The 23,417-nt window shown below is 35.6% G+C and overlaps 1 long non-coding RNA gene across 2 annotated transcripts in view; it reads right to left on the reverse strand.

Moving 5' to 3' along the window:
• Positions 1–343: 343 nt before the first annotated feature.
• Positions 344–23,417, reverse strand: part of LOC141918564 (uncharacterized) — an 846,297-nt gene continuing 823,223 nt past the window's right edge. For both annotated transcript variants that reach the window (XR_012621719.1, XR_012621720.1), the window contains one exon: positions 344–459. This is a non-coding gene — a long non-coding RNA (uncharacterized LOC141918564). The remainder of the gene's footprint in view (positions 460–23,417) is intronic.

Consider the following 23,417-nt stretch of genomic DNA (forward strand, 5'->3'; position numbering starts at 1 on the left):
GAACAACTAGAAGTGCTCTTTGTTGTAAGTGCTGTTACTCATCCAATGCATTCCTTAAATTTCCATTTAATTTATAGCACACCTTAGGAATCACACTATAGCAATGAGACTTTCTTTTATTCCAACACTGCATAATCTGAACTATGGTCTCACTCCTGCACCTTAGGAGATATATACAAGAGTTTATTACACAGTCTTCTCATCCAAGCATTATGCTGTTTCCTGACTAGAACTTCTTGCTATTTCAAAAGGGATACACTTTCCAAGATGGAATATTGCCAAGTAGAAGCAAGTTTGTGGTTTATAACAAAAAAGTCTGAACCAAAAGAAGTCAGGCCTTTTAGAAAAAAATAACTAACATAGCAAAAATGTCTAGCAATGAACATTCAGAAAGTGAGTGCATGGGAAATCTTACTTTGAATCTTTGTAGATTTTGGTGCTGTCCACTGAATTTCTCACCTAAGGAAAAAGAAAGAGGCAAAATAAAACTTTGTGAAATACATACTATATTATTCCATTAAATAAGTTAAGTTAAAAACTCTGACAAATAAGATTAATTTTTACTTTCTAATTTTGAATCCAAGTGAAGGGAATACCCTGTTGTTGAATGTTCAATCTCTAACAGCAAAGAGTTCTATACAATTTAAAAGGACACATACTTTCTCTGGTTTCAATCTATGTAACAGGAAATCCATAGAATACAAAAGACCAAAAAAAACCTATCCTTCAAATTATAACTTATAGAAACATAAATCATTTTCAGTGTGTCAAAATAGATATTCATTGTCATAGCCTGTAGGAAGAGAAATATTTTTTATAAACTTGGAGCTTAGAATGTATCATGTACTGTGCTTGTTCTTTGCATGCAATCAATAAATAATTTGATTTCAAATTGAAAAAATGCAAACATAAGAATAGACGTAGAATAAAGAACCTGATCCATTACTCAGCTAATGTAGTGAAAAATACAGAGACTCTCTCTATAAGGTCTGAAGGCAGCTCTGAAGGGCATCTCTTTTACTCTTAAAAGGTGCTGCACCTTTCTCTTAAGCAGATATATTTGTTTTCAAAGGATCTAACCATGACAGAGGATTTATCAGATTCAAGATATAGAGGCAGAATGTCTTCAGTTTAAATTTGTGTTTTGAACTGCAGCTGAAGGTTTTAAACTCAGAATCCTTTTGTTCATTTAATTGAAAGACAATTACAGAACTATTCTCCATAATTTTTGGTAGAGGAACAGAGAAGGGACTTTTGGGTGGTTTTGTAAATAGCACTGACAAGGACTTATGCTGGTTAGAAACCTTTCTTTGATTATATTTTCCACAACAAATGATTTACTTATCCTCAATATTCTACCAAAGTTTTTACTGTTTTCCTGGTCAATCTTAAAAGAACCTGGATAGAGAGGAGAGCTGTTATTTTAATGTTACGCTGTTGCTGGACACAGTTCTGAAGCAATCAAATTCTTCCATTGAAAAACTGCTCTACTTCATACATTTTACAAAGAAACAAGCAGTTTTCCTTAGTAAACACCAATATATTTTAATTTCTAAAAATTAAACTTGTGTTATGTAAACCTGGTCAGTGAATGTTAAAAGCCTGCACAGAGAAGTGGAGCTGGCATGCCTTTATTCTTGCAGAAGGCCTCTGGTACTTGTAGATTTATGTCCAACACAGGGAATTGAGTCTTCCTGCCTTCCCTGACTATTTTTACTGTCCCGTCTTACAGGAGTGGAGGATGGGCTGGCTTAAGAATAGCTCATCCTGCTGGACCATGGGCTGGAACTTTGCCCATAGCTGGGAAACAGTGGATACATCCTATGTGCACCATCCTGTCTTCCACTATATATTGCCCACATTGCTGGCCAAAGAAGAATGAACAGAAGAGGTATGGCTAAAACCAATTTTCATTTGATTTATGAGACTGTGGCAGCAGACACAAAAATGGAAAGAAGGTAGTCAAGAGGAGCAAATCCAAGCATCTGTTCTCTGTGCAGCAGATGCCCCAGGGCCCAAGAGGAGACACTGCAGCCATCAACTATTTTTTGGTTCTGTTTTGTTCTTTGTAGTTTCATTTTTGGTGGAAGCTTCTGTGCCAGGCCAAGCTCAACAAAATAACTTCTCTGCTTGTTCATTTTAATCTGGCCCTGGATCTAGCTCTGGTTCATAGATCCTGAAGAGAATTTGATTTTATAGTACTCTCCATAGTACTTTTACTGTATTTTTTAAGACAACTAAGGGAACAATATTCTAAACTGGTATTAACATTTATTATGATATATTTTGCTAGTTCTCTTATACTTGGGTTTTTTTGTTGAAATTACATTAAGAGGTACATGAAATCCTTAAAGAGAGAACATGTAAAAGTTGCTCTTCACAGAAATATAGCATTGATGTTTGCCAGAGAAATTAAGTCTCTCAGGAATGGTAAAAAGGCGAATTAATACAAAAGAGTCGAGTCAAAAAGTTACCACATCTGAGTAAATTGTTTTGTATATTATCTGTTCAGAAAGCATGTTAACATGGCTCTTGATTTCAATGCAGTTTCCACCCTCTCGTCACATGATTCCAGAGGCTCTAGCAAAATGTGTAAGAAGTAGTAGTTTCCATCTAAAGACAAAAAAGTGCTCTACTACTCTAGCTGTTCCTTTTGTCAGTAAGTTCAATAAAAGAGAGAAAAAAGTCAACCTCCAAAATACCTCCCACCCCCTAACCTAAAGGGAAAATTTTGAAAATATTTAGATGAATGAGTAATTTTTCAGATGTGAATAGTTAAAGTGAAGCTCTACTGACAGGGTAAGAGACATAAATTATACATGATATAGGTCCTTCTGTAAGCATTCAATCAAGGGACCAACTGAGTGTTAAATATAATGAGCAAAGGAATGTCACTGAGCTGTAAGTTTATTTAGGACATGTATTTCCAAAAAACATAAAAATAAATAATAGAAATGTATTTAAAAAATAGTTCAATGGAAAGGTGTATTTTTAGAAAAGTAAATTAAATATGCTGCGATTTCATAAATAAAATATCTAATGGGAAAACAGTGGTTACAGCCTTTATTGTACTTGGGAGCTAAAACTTAACTAAGATAAATGAAGAATGCTTTCTTTGCTCCTGCAGAATTTTCTGTTCCGCTTGTCAGAGTAGTTTCAAGGCACCAGTACAATTCTTCTTGGAGACCTCCACTGCTGAAGAGGTTCAGTCAGAATTTTCCCTTAGGATGTTTACTTCATATGAAATTCTTCCAGTAAAAATGATGCAATGTGTTCCCTTTATCATTCATCAGTCTTTGCTCTCTCTATCTCATATTTCAATAATTCTGTCCCTTTTTTTAGTCATAGCAACTACCATTTCAAAAATACTAATTGGCTTTGAAGGAGCTCAGTCTTTCTATTCCTTTCCTTTTCTCCCATTCTCAGTAAAATACACTTTCTTTCCAGTGTCTTCCTCATTTTAAAAAAACAGATTCTGTTTTCAGCATCAAGGTATCTGTCCTCTTTAGTAGGCCTTCTAACCCACTTTTTTCTTTCAGGCTTTCAATGACAATCTTGCACATGAAAGCTGATAGCCAAATTTTTCCATCAATCTTTATTATTTTTATTATATTTGTTATTGGAAAAGCCTAAAGGTGCAGTTTCTCTTCAAGCAATTATTTACTCAAAAGTGCTGCACCATATTCTGCAATTTGCACCAGTTAGAACTCCACTAATTTCAATGGTATTGCACATTTACATGTTGGTCCCTTTATTGTTAGTAAAATATTTTCTCTGAGACAAAGTAAGAACTGTAGGATCATATTTTTAGTTTTCATAATACATATTAATTATAGAGTCAAGCGACTGATTTTTTTACATTTCTGCAGAACAAACAGTTTATTTAATGCAAATGCACCATTACACTGAGGGCCAGTACAAGATAAATGCACCACATATTTAGAACACAGTCTTTCTTGACAGTTATGCTCAGAAATGTTATGAAACATTTATGAACACTGAAGTCTATACACATCAGCAAGCTTGCTAAAATTGAAAAAAGCTCCTTACTCATGCAAAAATAAGCAGATGCTTAAGTGTTTGCAGGCACACATTTGAATATCTCTCTATGGGTATTGGACAGGTCCTCTGCACAGGGATGAACTTCAGTCAATAAAATGATTAACAACAGCAGCACATAGTGCAGGAAAATGTATCCACTCCAGAAAAATTAGTTTAAGTCATGTTAGCTGCAGTCTGATCAGTGACATACAAAACCTTAAATCTCTTAGAGTATATTGCATTATGGAATGTCTGTAAGTATTTTACCACAACTAGTTTTCCTGACTTGCGTAGAACATGGCAAGGTTATTCCATTTATTGAAAGGTTACTATTTGGTGAATTTCCCCAAATATGTATTGTCCATATTTCCTGTTTAAAAACATGTTTCCAATCATCTAAAATTTATATATATTTCTGCATCTTCTTGTTGTGATATTTTGGCTGACTAATTTCCAGTTTGATGATCCTCCCCAAATCTGGCTATAATAAAGAGAAATCTCAGAACTGTTTTTGAATACCCTCTCCTAATTTGGGAAATTATTTGTAACTGCAGATACATACATAAATAAATCTCTGTACCCTGATTTAATATTCTCTCTTGACATCACCATATTCATGATATCAGCATTTTAATCTTTCATCTTTCCTTTGCAAACTCATTAACTGCTTTTAAAAATTTGAATTACAATACTCAGCATTTTTCTGTTGTGGTAGAGATGTCATAGGACTGGTTCCAACATTTACTGAATGCAATGGATAAATTTCCCTGGGCCTCAACAGGGAGCTTAAATCAGGCCTTTAACTAACACCAGAAATGGATTTTAAAACAGTCTTCTATTTCACAACCATGCCAGAAATCTCTGTCCAAATAGTAGTTTTCCAATTGTTCCATTATTAAAACCTAAAGCCATTGTACCTGTTTTCCCCAAACTGACAAACTAATCACTCATCCAATGTAACTTCTCTCTAATATTTTCTTCAAAGATAAATTAATCAGAATAAGTTTTTATTGTGGCATTTCACTTATTTCTGTAAGTGGTGCTAGAACACCTTTGCCATTTTGTAGCACTTGCAGCTTTATCTATTTCTTTTGATAAACTACCATTTAACCTGACTTTATGTCCAGAGAAGGGATTACATGATATCCTTTGTTTGATTCTCATTAAAATGGTGATATGCAAAATTTGTAGTTTTGGTACCCTGAAGCTAAACTAAATGTCAAGTGCTTACAGAAAGAGTAGAGGAAGTAGCATATTATATGGTAATACAATATCATTAAACTCTAACTTATATTTCTTCATGAGTAATTCCTTAGGTCAGATTTTACAATATATTGACAAATTCTCCTGATTATCTAAAGATTGTGTGTATCTGACAATTTATTTATATGTGTGCATAATTGTATAAGTTGATAGGCAATGTATACTTGTTTTATCTGAAAAATGTGACTTCGTGTGACGGCATGAACCTAGGGCATCATAACCAAGTATATTAACACCGTATACGTATACAGAACTGTCATACAAGAAGTAACATTCTTGTCTGATACACTAACAGAATTCCCATACCTCAGAACGAATTACACAAAAAGAGAACATGAGTGACTAAGGTGTAGTAATATTGATAATAAATAATTTATTTCACCACACTTTGTCATACATTTTCTTATTTAAACAAATATACTATTTTTAATTAAGAGAGAATTTGAGGGGTTTTTTTCCTGTGTTGTATCTTATTGTTGCTATGAAGCTATTTTATAATCAGGAGGACCTTGTTTTTAATAGGCTGAAATTGAGTCTAGTTAAGTGGAAATGACTGGGAAATGCAGACATTTCAAAGCATGCCCATGATAACGATAAGCAATGCCCTCTGTGTCTGGTTGATAATGCAGGAAGGATATATAGAAATGACTACATATGCAGAGAAGGATTGTATACCTTTTCAGTGTGTATAGTGTCTAAAAGAAGATCATTTGCAGATAAGATTTGGAAACAGGTAAGTGCTGCATGGTGAGGTAAGAGGAATAATATTATTTAGTGTGTGGCCAAGTCCTAAGTCACAAAATTAAAGACTGGGTTGTGAAACACTGTGAAAAATTATTGTATTTGTGGGTCAGATTACTTGTTTCTTTCAATTCACTTACCCGTGACACAGTATTTTGCTTTCTTACAAGCACACATACTCTAAGCGTGTAAGATTATTTTGCTGTTTAAAAGAAACATATAAGGACTATCAAGGCTGTATAAGCAAAATTAAACACTGAAAATTGAAAAAAGGACAAAGTTCATATCCAATGCAGATTATTAACTGTATCTCTTTTTATATATATATATATGTGTGTGTAAAAATTACTGGGTTTTTTTATATATATAGATATAAGATCTATTATTGCATATGGAATAAGGAAGCAAGTAACAACTGGAAGACACAAATGGAACTAAGAAGCTGTGATTATTCACATTGCTTTTCATTTCCATTTGAATTCTATGGTATACACAAGTACGTTTTAACACAATGTAAATTATGCTCTCTTAAGAATGCAATGTGGGATCATATTTCTTTAAACATTCCAATACAGAGTCCAAAATGCTCTTTACACAGCGAAAGAGAAATTCAATAATTTCAATATAGTGAGATACTAGTAGAAAATGAAAATTATACAATATGCTAACACACTGAGGAACCACTGCTAGATAAGATAAGATAACCACAAGATAAGTATCCACCGCACTACTGAAATATTGCTGAAATCTAACCACAATCAAAGGGCATGTTTGTCATAAGAGACTTATTGTACAATTTTAGTTGATACTTCTGCACCAATGGATAAATAGATGGGATACATATGAATGACAATAAAATAGCAGTGGAGACTTACTACTCCCTTCAGGGACAAGGTATTTTCCCCTCAAAAATTCCAGTAGAAGAATATGTAGGCCTTTATTATCAAACGATATAAAAGCTTGCTCAGGCAAGATGCAAGAAGCTTGATGGATGAAAGCAACGATTTTTGTACATGTATAATACTAAAAAGAATTTGTGATATAGGGGCTGTATACAAGTATGTATAAAGAAGTAGAAGAATAACAATATAATACAGTTCTACCATTTTAATTTTCATAACTCTCAAGCCATGACATACTGCATAGATCTAGAGCACTACTGTACAACATGAATTCTGACATTTATCTTAGACTATGAATAAGTGAAACACTGAATTTCATTAAAGTTAACAAGGGAATCCTCTTAGTTGTTCCCAAGAGGTAATTTTGAACAGGAAAACAAAACTGAGTTTACATTCACAGTTGCTAGGGAATGAAATGAGATTGTTGCTAAGATGAAATACTACCTGAAAATCCCTGACATACATCGTCCAAAGGTTTCTATAGTCTGATCTTCCATTTTGGCTCAGTGTCTGAATACACATATACTGTTGCTAAGGGCTGATGCCGTTGCCAGGTGAAAATGGCCATATTAACCTGCCATGAATATCTAAATATGTTGATAGAAGTGTGCTGTTACGAGATAGGAGAAACGTGTCTTGGAAAATTGGATGATCTATTATTTCTTATCCACCATATAACAGTGAAGTGACTTTGTTTACTCTTTGTGCACATGAGCTCTAACCCATAAAATATCAATAAAGTACCTGACTTAATAATGATGGTACTATTAAATGAATATTGTGTTCTATTGAATATAAATCTTAATCAGAGATTCAATAGAACCTATCAAATGGTTACTGAGGGGATATAACTGAAGTCAGCTGATAGCCCTGTGTAGTTCAGACTAGCAAACAGAGATGATCATTGCCCCTTTACCTTTAAAATGGATTCCTTCAGGCTGTTCTTTCTTTTTTAATGTTATGAAATTTGAGTACCATTATATCAAAAACAACTAAGAATATGCTTCAAATAAAATAAAGAAATAGACACTTTGAATGCAAATGAACAGGTTCTTTAATTGCTGTGTGTCACATATGTAACAGACATTCTTTCTTGGGTGCTAGTTAAATTGTAGTCTAATGCCTTTCTGGCAATTTACATAGTATTGCCAATAATACTTCGTAGTATAATCTTGCTTGTAAAATCTTGTCATTCTTGTCATTTCAGGGAGCAGCTTCTTGCTTATAAGTCAAATAGAGAAGGGAGACTAACAGAAGCCATTAGATAAAAATATCCACACAGGAAGGCTTGAAAAACTGTTGCAGTAGCGTGACTTGATAAAGACTATTACGATACACTACCAGCATATAATTCTTGATTTTGTTTGACAGTATCGAGTACAAAGTATTGACCTACACCATGCTACAGAAAAATTGATTGTATTGAGATGAAATTATAAATTTGAAGAAAATTAGTTTACACAACGGAATGGAATAGCCAAGTGACAGTGTTCAGCTATAAAGTTTTTCCCCTCCTTAGGACCCTTCCTTGCAGCCATTCTACCATCTCTTACACCTTCCAAGGCACCTTGGTTCTTGTTTTTGTGAGGCTTTAACAGAGAATTCTAAAGAGTCACTTAAGAGTATGATCTCTAGAAAACATCTGTCTGTTGTTCCACCCAAACTGAGAAGTTGAAGTCACAGAAGCTAAGAAAGCACATGACTGCTCTTGTGTTGTGGAAGCTTATGTCTGTATGCTTAGATTTGACTGACACATTATTTCTTCTCTGCACCCCAATCTATTTTCTGCCTCACTAAGCTTACAAAACTCTGCATAAATTTTTCTCCTCAGCTTGTTCTGTAATCCTATCAACACACTGTCTTCCTGTTCATTCCTTGAGCCAGTAAGTGCCAGCTGTTTTGTCCTGGAAACAATTTTATTTATGTGAAGAAAAAAAGTGGAAAAAAAAATAGTTGATCAGAAAGCTGTGAAAACAACAAAAACCTTGTGACTGCACTGAAATATTTGAGTCAATGTGTTTGACTCAAATAAAAGAAATTCTTATGGTTTCCATCAATCAACATACAAACCAACTTAGGCTAGATGAGTTTTTCACAGAAAGATAAAACTGAGTGTTTTCAGTCTATAAACTAATTCATTTTTTATTGTTCTGTTATGCATGAAAAAGAGGTCATGCTGAGAAATTAAAAAAAACTGAAATGAACATAAATTAATTATCTTAATATATTCTGCTATATTACATCTATCAAAAATGTCCTCATTTTTAATGGGAAATATGCAACACCCAATGCATGCACCCTTCATATTTTTACAAGCTATAAAACCTGTTTGCATTTTCAAAACCCAAAATGGAAGTATTTAAAATATTTTAGCAGAATGTCATTAATATGTGCATATATAATTAACAGTGAGAAACTATTTGTATGCATTATCATAGAGTCATAGAATAATTCAGGTTGGAAAAGACCCCTGGGATCATCGAGTCCAACCATCAGCCCTACTCTACAAAGTTCTCCCCTACACCATATCCTCCAGCATCTCATCTAAACGACCCTTAAACACATCCAGGGATGGTGACTCCACCACCTCCCTGGGCAGCCTATTCCACTGGCTCACCACTCTTTCTGTGAAAAATTTTTTCCTAATGTCCAGTCTAAACCTCCCTTGTTCCAGTTTAAAGCCATTCCCTCTTGTTCTGTCACTAATTACCTGTGAGAAGAGACCAGCATCAACCTCTTTACAATGTCCTTTCAGGTAGTTGTAGAGAGTGATGAGGTCTCCCCTCAGCCTTCTCCTCCTGAAACTGAACAGTTCCAGATCCTTCCATTGCTCCTCATAGGATTTATTCTCCAGGCCCTTCACCAGCTTCGTTGCCCTCCTCTGCACTCGCTCCAGCACCTCGATATCTCTCTCGTATTGAGGTGCCCAAAACTGGACACAATACTCCAGGTGTGGCCTCAGCATTGCAGAGTACAGGGAGACTATCACCTCCCTACTTCTGCTGGTCACACAATTTCTAATACAAGCCAGGATGCCGTTGGCTTTCTTGGCCACCTGGGCACACTGCTGGCTCATGTTCAGCTGTTTGCAATCAGAACCCCATATTCTTTTCTTCCAGACAGCTCTCCAGCCACACCTCCCCAAGCCTGTAGCGATGCATGGGGTTGTTGTGGCCGAAGTGCAGGACCTGGCACTTGGCCTTGTTGAAGTTCATCCTGTTGATGTTGGCCCACCAATCCAGTCTATCCAAGTCTCTCTGTAGAGCTTCCCTGTCCTCATGCAGATCGACACTCCCACTTACCTTGGTGTCATCTGATAACACACTCTATGTCCTTATCAAGATCATCAATAAAGATGTTAAACAGAAATGGTCCCAACACGGAGCCCTGAGGAACACCACTTGTCACTGGCTGCCAGCTGGATTTAACTCCATTGATGACCACTCTCTGGGACCGTCCATCCAACCGGTGCTTGACCCAGCAGACCGTTCGGTCATCCAGGCCATGGGCAGCCAGTTTTTCTATGAGAATTCTATGGGGAACTGTGTCGAATGCTTTTTGAAAATCCAGGTAGACAATATCCACAGCTTTTCCCTCGTCCAGTAGTCAGGTCATCTTGTCATAGAAGGAGATCAGGTTTGCCAGGCAGGACCTGCCTTTCATAAACCCATGCTGACTAGGCCTGATCCCCTGGTTGTCCATTATATGACTTTTAATGGCACTCGAGATGACCTGCTCCATGACCTTCCCTGGTACTGAGGTCAGACTGACAGGTCTATAGTTTCCTGTATCCTCCTGTCTGCCTCTCTTGTAGATGGGTGTTACATTTGCCACCCTCCAGTCTAATGGGACCTCCCCAGTTAGCCACAATTTCAGGTAAATCATGGAAAGGGTTTGGCAAGCACATCTGCCAACTCTTTCAGCACCCTTGGGTGTAACCCATCCGGTTCCACGGACTTGTGTACATCCAAGCAGTGTATCAGGTCTCTGACCACTTCCTCTTTAATTGTGCTGACCTCATTCTGCTTCCCCTCCCTATCTCCTAGCTCATGAGGCTGGGTGTCCAGGGAACAGCCAGTTCCACTGCTAAAGACTGAGGCAAAGCAGACGTTGAGCACCTCAGCCTTTTCCTCATCCTTAGTTACCATGTTTCCCTCTGCATCCAATAAAGGAGGGAGATTTTCCCTAATCCTCTGTTATGATGGCTTCCAGGGGGCAATGACTCCACAGAGTGGCAGAGGAAGCTGGTATTTATGGAGATGCACTGGTAGGGAGGTTCACTTTCACATGGATCTGCACTTCCTGCTACAGAACTTGAAAGTACATGAAAATCCACGATATGGAAGGGAATGACACTACTGAGTAGCAGTGGACTAATGTCCTGCCTTGCTCATGAGGCACATACTGCTTACCCCTTCCTGGCAGTAAGAGACACACAGCAAACCTCACTGACATACACACTAGCAATGGTATCTCCTGTCAAAATTCTCTGTGTTTTCAGACTTTGCATAGGCTAAGGAAGTATCAAAAATAGTGGCTCTATTAGAGAGTCTATCATGTTGTAACTGCTTGGGCAAGAAACAATATTGCTGATAGTACTCCCTTGTACAAAAGGTGTCATCTTTCACATTCAATACAGCTTGGTATTCCCAAGTAACAAATTTGAAGTGGAAAGAGTGGCCTACACTTCACCTCACTGCATGTTGTTCAACCCCTGCTATCTGGTGTCTGGAGTGAAGAAAACATGCTGATCTTTTTTAGGCATAGGATGTGAAACCTCGGAGTTCATCCCTGTCAGTGTTTCCACTTGATCTGTCTCTATTTATCAAGACCAGAGACGTGCAGCAGATTTGCTAAGGCTTAAAGAGTAGCCTTATTCTTGAGAAGACAGATACACTTTTTCCTCACTAGTTTTCTTGGAAACAGTTGATGCCTGAGCAAAGAGGAGAAGTAGTGCATGCAACTAAGGAGCCTGGAGAATCCAGAAGGACTTCTGAATTACTAGGAAGATATGTGTACTTTTGCACACTTACATAGTTACACATGTCCAAATAGAAGAGTCACTTTTACAGTGTCACATGCCAACAGTTCTACAGTTCCAGTAAACTGGATCACTCCAGGTAACATCTTGAAATTCTTGTAACATCTAGAGTCTGGAGGCATGTGATTGTTATTTTACTTTCCAATCCATAGTGTTCAATGGTAACTGCCTACCTATTTCTTCTGCGCTCAGAAATTATGTTCCCCAAGGCAAAACCAGTTGGGAAGAATAACACAGCCTCCCATGTTGACTTGTAGAGATCAGTGGGCTACTAATGGGTAAGGGATAAATATTGGTTTAAACTCAAAATTGCTGTAGCTTACTATCAGAAAAAAAGTAAACTTTTTTTTTTTTTTTTTTTTTTTTAAATTTAAACACATTCCTGCTGTGTTCCTCTGCCTTTAATCTGTGTGCCATTATACATTATGTCTTTGTGATATGTAAAAGAATAAGAGGCCTTATTCGAATTAGATGTACTGCAGTGACTCCTTGGTGTGGTTGTTTATTGCACTAACAGCAACATTGTAATATAGGAGCTCTGAATAACAATATTGCAATGAATTCAGAAGTCTGCTGAAGAAAAGAACCAGAGATTCCAACAGATACAGTACAATGATAAAACATCTGGAATAACCTTATGTTATGAAAAAATTTAGTATTTGTGTGAAAAAAAGATAGTATTCATTATTGTGGATATATATTGGTAATCATGAGTAATTTTCAATAAGATTTTAGAATTTACTGGTTAGAGGCAGAAAGAGCACAACTATTTAGTGAAAAACTTGGCAAGTGAGAGCCACTAATTAATAAGACAGATTTACATCTGTTTCATTTGCTTAGTAGCAAGGCTTGGGTGATGGGATACAAATAGGGAGTAAAGTCTACACATTCATTCAGTCTCTGGCCTCTGAGAAAGACTGAGAGGATTCATCCAGTTAGTCAAAATGAATATTTACTGCCAGCAGTACTGAGCTAATTAGAAAAGTTCATGCTTTCTTATAAGAGTTAAACCAGATCATCCAGGCAGGCCAGTCTGGTTTTCCATGGTTTCTGGAACTGTGAACCTTAGATGAATCTCTGAGATGCATGTGGAAATATGGAACGTTCTTTTCATTTTGATACTTGCTTCTCTGCATGGTTATTTTTCACATTTCTTGCTTTATTCTTTGGATGTCCTTTGAAAGTAGTCATCAAAGCAAACCTTAAAGAGATCTACTGATAAAGTAGATCAATAGATCAGTACTGCACCAAATGATATATTGAAGAGTCAATATAGTTTGAGATGACTGGATCATACATATCACGTTATGAAGGAGAGAAATCACATGTTGTGTCTTTATCAGGTAAATCCTAAGCTCTTCACCTTCTATTCCTCACAACTACCTGATAAAGAACCATGGAGGGCTTTTGTGTTCATGATTCACAGAAATTGCTCCATTCTTTCAAATCTTTCACCGAGTACGGAAACAGGCTGTAGTCATTATGTTTATGTGACAGATCTTAAGGGAAAGAATATACATCATCACAGAAAATGGTCTTCCAGCTGTGTCTTCCATCTTCAAAATACAAAATTTTAATCTCCTCCCTCCCTTTTGTCTATCCTTTCCACTTTCAAGATAATAGTGGAGGAGCTCTGATATTCTCTAGAAAGATAGCCAGGTGATATCATGGAGAGAAGACTGGAGAGGTGGTTTGTTGGGGTTTTTTTTGTTTTTGTTTTTGTTTTTTTTAAATACTGTGATAGTATACATACGGGTCTCTTCTTCATTCTTCCGGCACAGAGTAAACAATTCAGTTCTGACCAGACATATACATACCTTTCAACATATGAATATCTACTGCATTAAAATGCATAGATATCATCAAATAAATCATCAGACATATGGAACAGTATATTTCCCTTAACAGGAGAAAGAGTTCAGAGATATCTCATCATAATCAAAAGAAAAGAAAAGAAAAGAAAAGAAAAGAAAAGAAAAGAAAAGAAAAGAAAAGAAAAGAAAAGAAAAGAAAAGAAAAGAAAAGAAAAGAAAAGAAAAGAAAAGAAAAGAAAAGAAAAGAAAAGAAAAGAAAAGAAAAGAAAAGAAAAGAAAAGAAAAGAAAAGAAAAGAAAAGAAAAGAAAAAAAGAAAAGAAAAGAAAAGAAAAGAAAAGAAAAGAAAAGAAAAGAAAAGAAAAGAAAAGAAAAGAAAAGAAAAGAAAAGAAAAGAAAAGAAAAGAAAAGAAAAGAAAAGAAAAGAAAAGAAAAGAAAAGAAAAGAAAAGAAAAGAAAAGAAAATTAACTTCCCCAGTTCCAAGGGAAAAAATGAATGCAAGCAAAAAATTCCAAACTGCATAAAATGAAGAATCTTCTGGTTTTAAGAAATAAATGATAATCATAATACAATAGCAAAATATACAGATTTATTATACACAAACAGAAGAGTTACAAAGCATACAGCATGTGACAGATCCTGGGACTTTTGAAGTGTTGGGTATAATTTTCTATCTCAAAGACCATGTCTCAGAATTGACTGGGTTTCTGAGCAAACCTTTGTATAGGTAGGATCTACATATCTAAAAAAATCCGAACACAGTATTTTACTTTAAATCACCAAACAGATCCTTAATGAAACCAAACTAAAATGTCCTTTTTGCAGCAGGATATTAATAAAATTGACACGGTCACAGGGATGACATAACTAACAATTATTGTTTTCTAATAATTTTTTTTAAGAGTAGCCAACACAACTAGCATGATGAAAAGTCTTAACAGAAAAATTCAAAAGGCCAGATTTCCCCTCTTTTAGCTTTCTAACTTAATGATATCTAGAACTGCAGGGTCCCTCTGCTCAGATTTATGTAAATGTCTCCTGTTTGTAAAGAGAAAAATGCTTTTACATTGACTTGCCAGAGCACCATCCTCTTTTACTCTTATTTCCTCTCCTACCATAGGATTTTACACTCAATTTATCAGGCAATTATTAAAACTCAAATCAACAGTCACACAGCAATTATGTTATAAAGGGAATATGTTGCAAACAAAGGCTTGATTAACTCCTCAACATGGCAGTAAAAATTGTAGCTGGGGTCTGTGTATCAACCTGATAACAAAACAAGCTGGGGTTTTTTTGAATTGCTCTCTCTGGAGAACAGAGAAAAGGATGGGATGTACTAGGAATAATGATAAAATAATGCGTAAGTTATAGGTAACCAATTTTAAACACTGGTCTGAGTGACTCAAAGCAACTGCTGCCTCATATCTGTTTCAATTTTTTCACCATAAAATGACTTGATCTGTATATCTTCTTATTCAGACTTTCTTGCATTACAGATTCACTTCTGACAGTAGCAGACATTTTTGTTCATAAGGTTCAAGAGAAGATACAAACACAATGTCAAGGAAGCTTTCACTTTTAGAGAGGATTACTGTCCAGACTCGTTGTTTAGAAAAAATATATGTGCTCTGCTTCTGGTTAGACTGAAAATTTGATATCCAGGTTGGTAGTATGGCTTTTCTTGAGATGGCTTCATCACTTTGAAAATCAAAACGAACTTCACAGTACTGCATAACAGATACCTCACTGAAGAGAGTTTGGGACTCCATGAATTTCTCATATAACTTTTATGCCAAAATTACTTTTATGATGTTTTCCTGGTTAGATGACATCTAAGTTTTGTGGATTTTGCCTAGTGTAGAGCAGAAGTCTAGAGTAAAATGTGAGAAGATCTAATCTAAGCATTAATTTTTGACACAAGTTGTGTAAGTATGTCCCAAAAGAGAACTGAAAATCAGATGTTTAGCCTGCCCCCACAGCAAATTATTCCAGTATCAAACTTGTCATACCTCAGATGCTGTTTTTATGGCTTGAAGGGAACTATACACCTATTGAGACTGAAATAATAATAATAGAATTTCTTGTTTACAAATTCAAATCGATGCAATTTATACTTCTAAAATTTTTGTTCTATAATACAACTCTGTTCTAAGACCAGGAACAAACCATGAGCTGTCAAGAGAACTGTTGAACACAAGAAAGCACAGAGAGAATGGGAATGAAAGGCAGAGGTCACACCATGATATGCCTGTCTGCTTAAATTCCAGACTGAATGCTCTTTGCTCTCCACTCTATACAAATAATTGAGTCCTTCATAGGCGAGAATTTTCTGAAAGACCTAAGGCCTTATCCATATCTGCAAGTGGAAATGAAGACCCTTGCTTGACTTCATCAGGGTTTTACACCAATCTTCAGAGATGAAAGAATTCCAGAAAATAAATTTTGAATGAAGAGAACAGAGATTACATGTGCTAAGGGGAGGGAACTGGGAATAAGGGAGAAAGAGAATAGGAGTGAAAATGAAACTGAAGACATGTGAAGAGAAGTAAGAAAGGGGGAAGAAAGGAAACAGGTATAGAGAAAGAAAATTAATAAACAATGGAGAGATTAGGAAAGACAAAGGAAAAAGAGAGAAGGAAAAAAGTGAAAGAAAGAGAAAAAGTAACTAGAAGAATAGAAGGAACTGAAGAAAGAAAGAATAATCAAACATTCTTTAAAGTGTGAGTCTCCTTTACATATATACTGGAAAATTATGGAATGAGTTCAAGAGAAAGATACGAAAGAGAAAGAGCAGTTTCAAGTGAAAAAAAAAAAAAAAGGGAAAGGAGAGAAAACTAAAATTCAGCTGAAGATTAACTTTAACGACAAAATATTACAATGAACCTGTGCATTGCTTGATTCTGGAAATGGAGAAAATGGTTTCTGATGAAACCAAATAAAAATCCAAATGCAATCAAATAACCGATACTTCTTAAAGCTAACACAGTTATTTTTCAAGCTGTGTCTCACATAGCACAATGCACCTATGAAATAAGAGCTTTGTATTTGTATAAGAATTATGTATCTCAGGAGTCAAAAAGTTGCCTGTATTGCAAAAAGAAAATATTTCTTGTCATACTACTAGTCCCTATTACTAGCCTCTAACAGAGATTCCCCCTCATGTCAAATGCTGTTTGTTTTCCAAAGCCTTTTTTTGGTCCTACTTCTTCAAAAATTCCATGGAGTTACTATGTTATAACTAAACGTAGAGGAAAACAAAGTCTTAAATGACTTAGCACATAGATGGTCATACACTCCACACAGTGGATTGCTATGAATTGTGGCATTGCATCTGCCCCTTCTGCCCACTCAGATGCAAGGCTATGACAATGGCTCTGCCCTTCAGTGAATCAAATTGTTGTCTACTCTAGACATTATATCTCTGAATAAAAAAAAAAGAAGAAAGTAACTGAGAAGAGTGAAAAAAGATCTAGAGATAAAGGGACTGTAAACCAGAATTTGAAAAATTCTGTTTCTGGAATGGAAAAGATGAAAGTAACATATTTTTGTGGAAATAAAACTCAGCTTCTAGAGCAGGATTCCAGCAAATATTAAAAAATATATGAATGACTCAATCTATTGAGTATAAATCATAAATTTTTCATAAATGGTAACTATCATTACAATTGTAATTGGTCATTTGAAATGCCATGTCTCCAATAACTGGAGAAAGGCAAATGTTACAGCTATCTTCCAAGAAGTACAAACAAACAAACGAGAAAATTACAGGTTGGTCAGTCTTTCTTTGGTCCTGGGGAAAGTCATGGAACAAGTATTCTTTAATAATACTTAAGGGCACATGAAGCGAAAGGTGAGTCAGCATGGATTTACCAAGGGTGTCTAACCAACCTGATTACATTCTGTGATAAAAGGGTTGGATTTGTGGACAAAGGGAGAACAATTTTCCCAGACTGTAGCAAGCCTTTCAACACTGGCTGCAACAATATTCTTCTAGGATCCAAGTTATGATGGTATAGTCTGGGTGTGGGGACACCAACTGGATAAAAAACTTACTAGCTGGTCAAGATCAGAGTATCATGGAAATGGGTCATACTCTGTCTGGAGGTAAGAAGTGGGGTACTACAGGGTCTATTCTGGCACCTGTCCTGCTCAACACCTCTGTCAATGACCTGGAGAAGGGTGTGGAGGGCACATGCATCATGACTGCAGATGACACCAATCTGGGGGAACAAGTAGACAGTACTGGGGTTAATGACATAAACAGAGGAAAAAGGTTAAAAGCTAGTATATAATATTGGAAATTGTGAATACTATGCTTAAGTTGCTAGATGTCAGTATCTCTTTCTACTTTTCTATGAAGTAATTGTTTTATGGATCATTGGCTGTTTCACAATTTTTCCTTCATAAATTTTTGCTGTGAAATATTTTTGTTATAAACAGAATCCTCACTTGGAAGCATTTTATAAGGTAATGATCATTCAGTAAAGGTCTTGATGAATTACTAATGTATTTCACATCAGTCCATTTTGAAATTCCAGCTAATCAGTGTGGCTTTCAATGTTTTATTTATTCACAATGAAATCTTTGCCTGAATTAGCTGGGTTATCTCTTTGCTTCAGTTGATTAGTCAGCTTTAGACAAGAATTAAAAAATCAATTTTCATAATTCAGAGATGCCATCTTGTCAGAACCTAAATCAAGGTGTTTCTTTTAAAGATCATCTTGCATCCGGAAGTCTTCTCTGAATACAAGGAAGACATGCTGTTTATTTGCTCTCCACTTCTTCCCCGTGTTATGGTAATGTACAATTGTGGTAAGTGACAAAATGCCTTTCCTCTTTTGTTCTTACTCCATGTTTTATTATTTTTCCCTACCTTCATGTTCTCTCTGCTTAAAAATAAATAATCTGTCAAGTCTCATTGTGAGTCCAGGAGTTTTAAAGATTTTGAATTAATTCCTGTGTTTATTTCATTAACACTGTATCCAAATTCAGAAGGACCAAGAAACGAATTCAGAATATAATCCCTTTCCATCAAAGGAAAATTAAGCAACATCAACATTTTCTGTAGTGTATTACAGATGTGTCTCTTTAAAGATAAAGATTAAGAAATTATTAATCTGCGGTGTAAAATTCCATAATCTGTGTTCTAAGTGAAACTTTTAAGAAGACTATAATACTAGATTTAAAGTTGAATGGTTAGCTGATTGAAATAAAGCCCCGTCTTTCACATCCATACAGGAATGATAGCCTAAAAACTCTCCTTCTGTCATTAATCCCTGAATTCAACAAGTGTGCTTGGAGGGTTGAAACCTAGTTTCAGATGAATTGACTAGAAAATACCTAGTACCTAAAACTCCCAGTGCCTTCTGTGAGAGCATGATTTTACCTTGAAATGGATAGCTATGTAAATATCCTTATTCCTATTCAGTTACTGTGTTCATATTAAATAAAACTAAGGAAATCCGCCAGGACACTCTGAAATAAGTGTCCAAAATGAGTTCCATAAGTACTCATCTGCTACTACTTAAATAGTTAAAGACCGGCTGTTTGCATGTATATGTGCTACAGCTTTAGGAAGATCCATGAATAAAAACCTAAGTGAAGGCTTTCTTTTGACATTGAAACTCAGCCTAGTTATATACTGCCAAAGAATAAAGAATATTGGATTACTGAAAACAATTGTTTAGTTTCTCTTTGTTAATTGTTGCAATAGTTGAGTCAATAAAAGATATAATGAAAGCAGAACAGATTTTCTAGAACTTCTTGAGAAATTTGGTACAATATTTTAAGACCTTAAAAGGTATCTATTCACCTTATTGCTAATCTTCAGTATTTTTGTTTCATATGATAATAGTAAAAATTGAGTGTCAATGTTATTTACATAAGTGGATTGCTGCACACATTAGTTCATAAGTAATGACAGAATTTTGACTTGAGAAGTTTATGGTGTAAATTAATGAAGGTAAAAATGCAAGAGTACTCATGCTGGCTTTATTCTACTATCACTGACCATGCTAATAAAATTCCTGCTGACTTTAGTAAAAGTACAGCCTGAATGTATGGTCTTCATGGACTCATCATCAGTGATCTTAATTCATGAAAAGATGACCAAAAAAAAGGTAAAGAAAAATTGAAGGAAAAATTATATTGCAATGTAGATTTTCTCTTACTTTTGTGTTAATGGGATATCTGTGAGTTTGTGATGGAAGAGTGATAGAAGATCAACCACAAAGATTTATAAAGAGGAAGCAAGGCCACACATCATGTGAAATGGAAAAAAGATTCCACATTTAGATGCCAGACTGAAGAAAGGAAATATGAGAATAAAGGAGGTCTTAGGAAGCACAGTTTGGGGCACAAATTGACAAGTTGCAGGAACCTAGAGACAGAAAGTTTAAAACATACAATTTTCAATGAACACATTCTACTAGACATTAAAGACCTGTAGCAATGATGAACACCTAGCAAACTAGTGATAAGTCAGTGTGCTGGTTTTGTCTGGGATAAAGTTAATTTTCTTCATAGTAGCTATTATGAGGCTATGTTTTGGATTTGTGCTGGAAACAGTGTTAACACACTGATGTTTTAGTTACTGCTAAGCAGTGCTTACACAGAGTCAAGACCTTTTCTGCTTCTCATACTGCCCCACCTGTGAGTAGGCTGGGGGTGTACAAGAAGTTGGGAGAGGACACAGCTGGGAGAGCTGACCACAACTGCCCAAAGGGATATTCCATACCATATGGTGTCATGTGCAGCATAAAAACTGGGGGAAGAAGAAGGAAGCAGGAGACATTCGGAGTTATGGCATTTGTCTCCCCGATTAACTGTTACGTGTGGTGAAGTCCTGCTTTCCTGGGGATGGCTGAACACCTGCCTGCCCATGGGAAGTGGTAAATGAATTCCTTGTTTTGCTTTGCTTGCATGAGGGGCTTTTGCTTTACCTACTAAACAGTCTTTATCTTGACGCATGAGTTTTCTCATGTTTACCCTTCCAATTCTCTTTCTCATCCCTCTGGGGAGGACTGAGCAAGTGGCTGTGTGGTACTTAGTTGTCAGCTGGGGTTGAGCCATGACAGGCAGCAACAAAGAATAGGACTTTTTTCTCTCCTCATGTTTGTAACATGAGAGAGTTGATGGGTGTGAAATTGCAACCAAGCTGATTCTTTCATCAAGTATGAAACATCCTCTCAATACTTTCTCTGTTGTCTGTACAAATTCTGATGCCAACCATGATCTGAGAAATACTGAACTGTGTGTAAATAACTGTGTTCCTAATATTTACTTCTGAATGGGTGTATTAGTAATTTCTCGATATTTATCTTGCAAAAGCTATCTTTGTGAAATTCAAAGCCCAAGCTTTGAAAATATGAAAAGATATTTTGAGCTGAACCTCTCTGATGGCCTTAGCTAAAGGGATCTTGTAAAATACAGTGAGGATTCCTGCACTATTGAAATTCTTCCCAAGTGAATGAGGAAATAACACCCTTATGCAGCTGAAGCTAGGCTGCATGAATCCTGTTACTTAGGGCAAAGAGTAAGTAACTATCACCTTGTTTTGAAAGTGAAGAAAGTCTACTTTTCCAGCCTGAATTTTGCAGTGTTTCAAGCTTATATTCTTATAGTAACTTCCCATATCTGCCTTGGTATCATGCTTTTGTTTCAAATGGTTGAGGTACAACATGCTTGAAAACCAGTCATTTTCTGTAGAGTTACTCCACTGTTCTTTCCTTCCATACTGTCATCTTGTTCCTCAGGATCCTAGATGATATAGTGGGAGATGTTGAAAGACTATACGAAAAGCCTTTCTATGCTCCTTTCAGTCAAGTGAGAGAGTGAAGAAAAAAAGAAATGAAGACGGCTATGAGGGGTTTTTTTGCTACAAGAACAGTACTAAGTTGCAACATCAGATCTGAGAAACAGAAATCCTGTTTGAATAATTTGGATAAATTGATTGGTTACTTGCTTGAAATAACCTGAAGAAATTAATGAGTTTAGAAATTCAAATTTTATAAATTAGTTTTTGGATTTACTGCTAAATCTAATCATAAATGTACCCGATTTATATAAACATACCTTCTTACAAATGGCTACTTATAGGAATCAGAAAACCCTCATAAATAAATCTGAATAAAAGTTTTCTTTACTGATCAACATTTACTGACATATATTATTATGATATGCAAATTTCAACTCAGTTTTAAGAATGGAACTGACACTTTCATAATAAAGAAATCTGCACGCTGCCTATGTATTCACATTTCAATACTACAATGCTTTCTATTGCTGTAGTGTTTTATTCTGTAAGCATTAATAATCACCTCTCATAACATTCCCAGAGGCAGGTAATATAAGTATTAATATCCCTAGTGTTCAAAGGAGAAATGGCATAGTCTTTTATCAAAGCCCATCTGATAAGGTAGCATTTGGTGGTGGTGAAAGTGGAATTGAATATTTTATGGCAGAAATCATTTTATATATTTTTCAGAAACACAAAGATCTACTGCAATAATTCTCACTTTAAGATGTAGCTGCTTCATTCAAAAAACAGTCCAGAGAGTAAAAATTATTCCTTAGCTATGGAAATTGGAGATGCAATTCTTTGTTACAGAATGATTTTTTTTTTTAAAGCACAAAATAAATCCATTTGTAAATCTTTGAGTCCTTAATTTTATCTATTAATTGAAAAATAATGTCCTCATTATCAATTGCACTTTAATATGAACCAAAGCAATTTACAAAAAATGCTACAATTGAATGAGATCACCAATATTTCATGTTTCATCCTAACATTTTTTCTCTATAGTAGCCTGTTTGTCTCACAAATACACCAAGGCACTTGCAACTGCAGTATTTTTTCCTTTTGAAAAAGCTGCACACATTTTTCAGTATTTGTAGACATAGAAGACCAGTTCTTTTTATTGTGCATTGAAATTTTTACTTTTTTCTAAATACAAAGGTATCTACTGCTGAGGGCAAAGTTACCCAATCTTCCTTACTTACAATCTTCCTCACCTCTGCTTTGCTAGACTCAGCCAACACGCTGCTTTCTTTCCAACAAATGCTACTGTGTTTTAGGCAACTGGGAGCCTCATGAAATTGCTTTTGACATTCTACTAAATAAGGAGGACAGACTTTCAAGGTACCTTGATAAAGAAAACTATTCAAAAGACAATAAATATATATTAAAAAATTATCCCATCTGGAGGATAATAAAATAAAATAAGCTGAAGCATGAGTTTTCCTCTTGCTATTTGAAAAGAAAGTAAAACAAACAAACAATCAAAATGAATAGCAAATCCCCTCTTTTCTGTTAACAAACAACTTGCATTCCATTGTGGAGTTCTTGCTCCTCCTTGAGAAATGCAGTTAAATATGTAATGCATGTGTGATACCTTGATTATGATCTGTCCCACGGTCTTTGCATACAAGAGCTTTGACTACAAGAAGAAACAAATTGAAATCCAGAAATAAAACTGGTGCTGATACATAAGATATTCTGGCTTCCACTGAATCACTATTTGCAGGCAAAATGACCATAATTACCTATTCCTAATTAACCTGCAACTGCACCTATTGGTGCTAGCAGTGCTGTATGCCCTGGTAGCAGAACTGC

This window comes from Strix aluco, chromosome Z (genome assembly GCF_031877795.1).
Source record: "Strix aluco isolate bStrAlu1 chromosome Z, bStrAlu1.hap1, whole genome shotgun sequence".
Classification (NCBI taxonomy): Eukaryota; Metazoa; Chordata; class Aves; order Strigiformes; family Strigidae; genus Strix; species Strix aluco.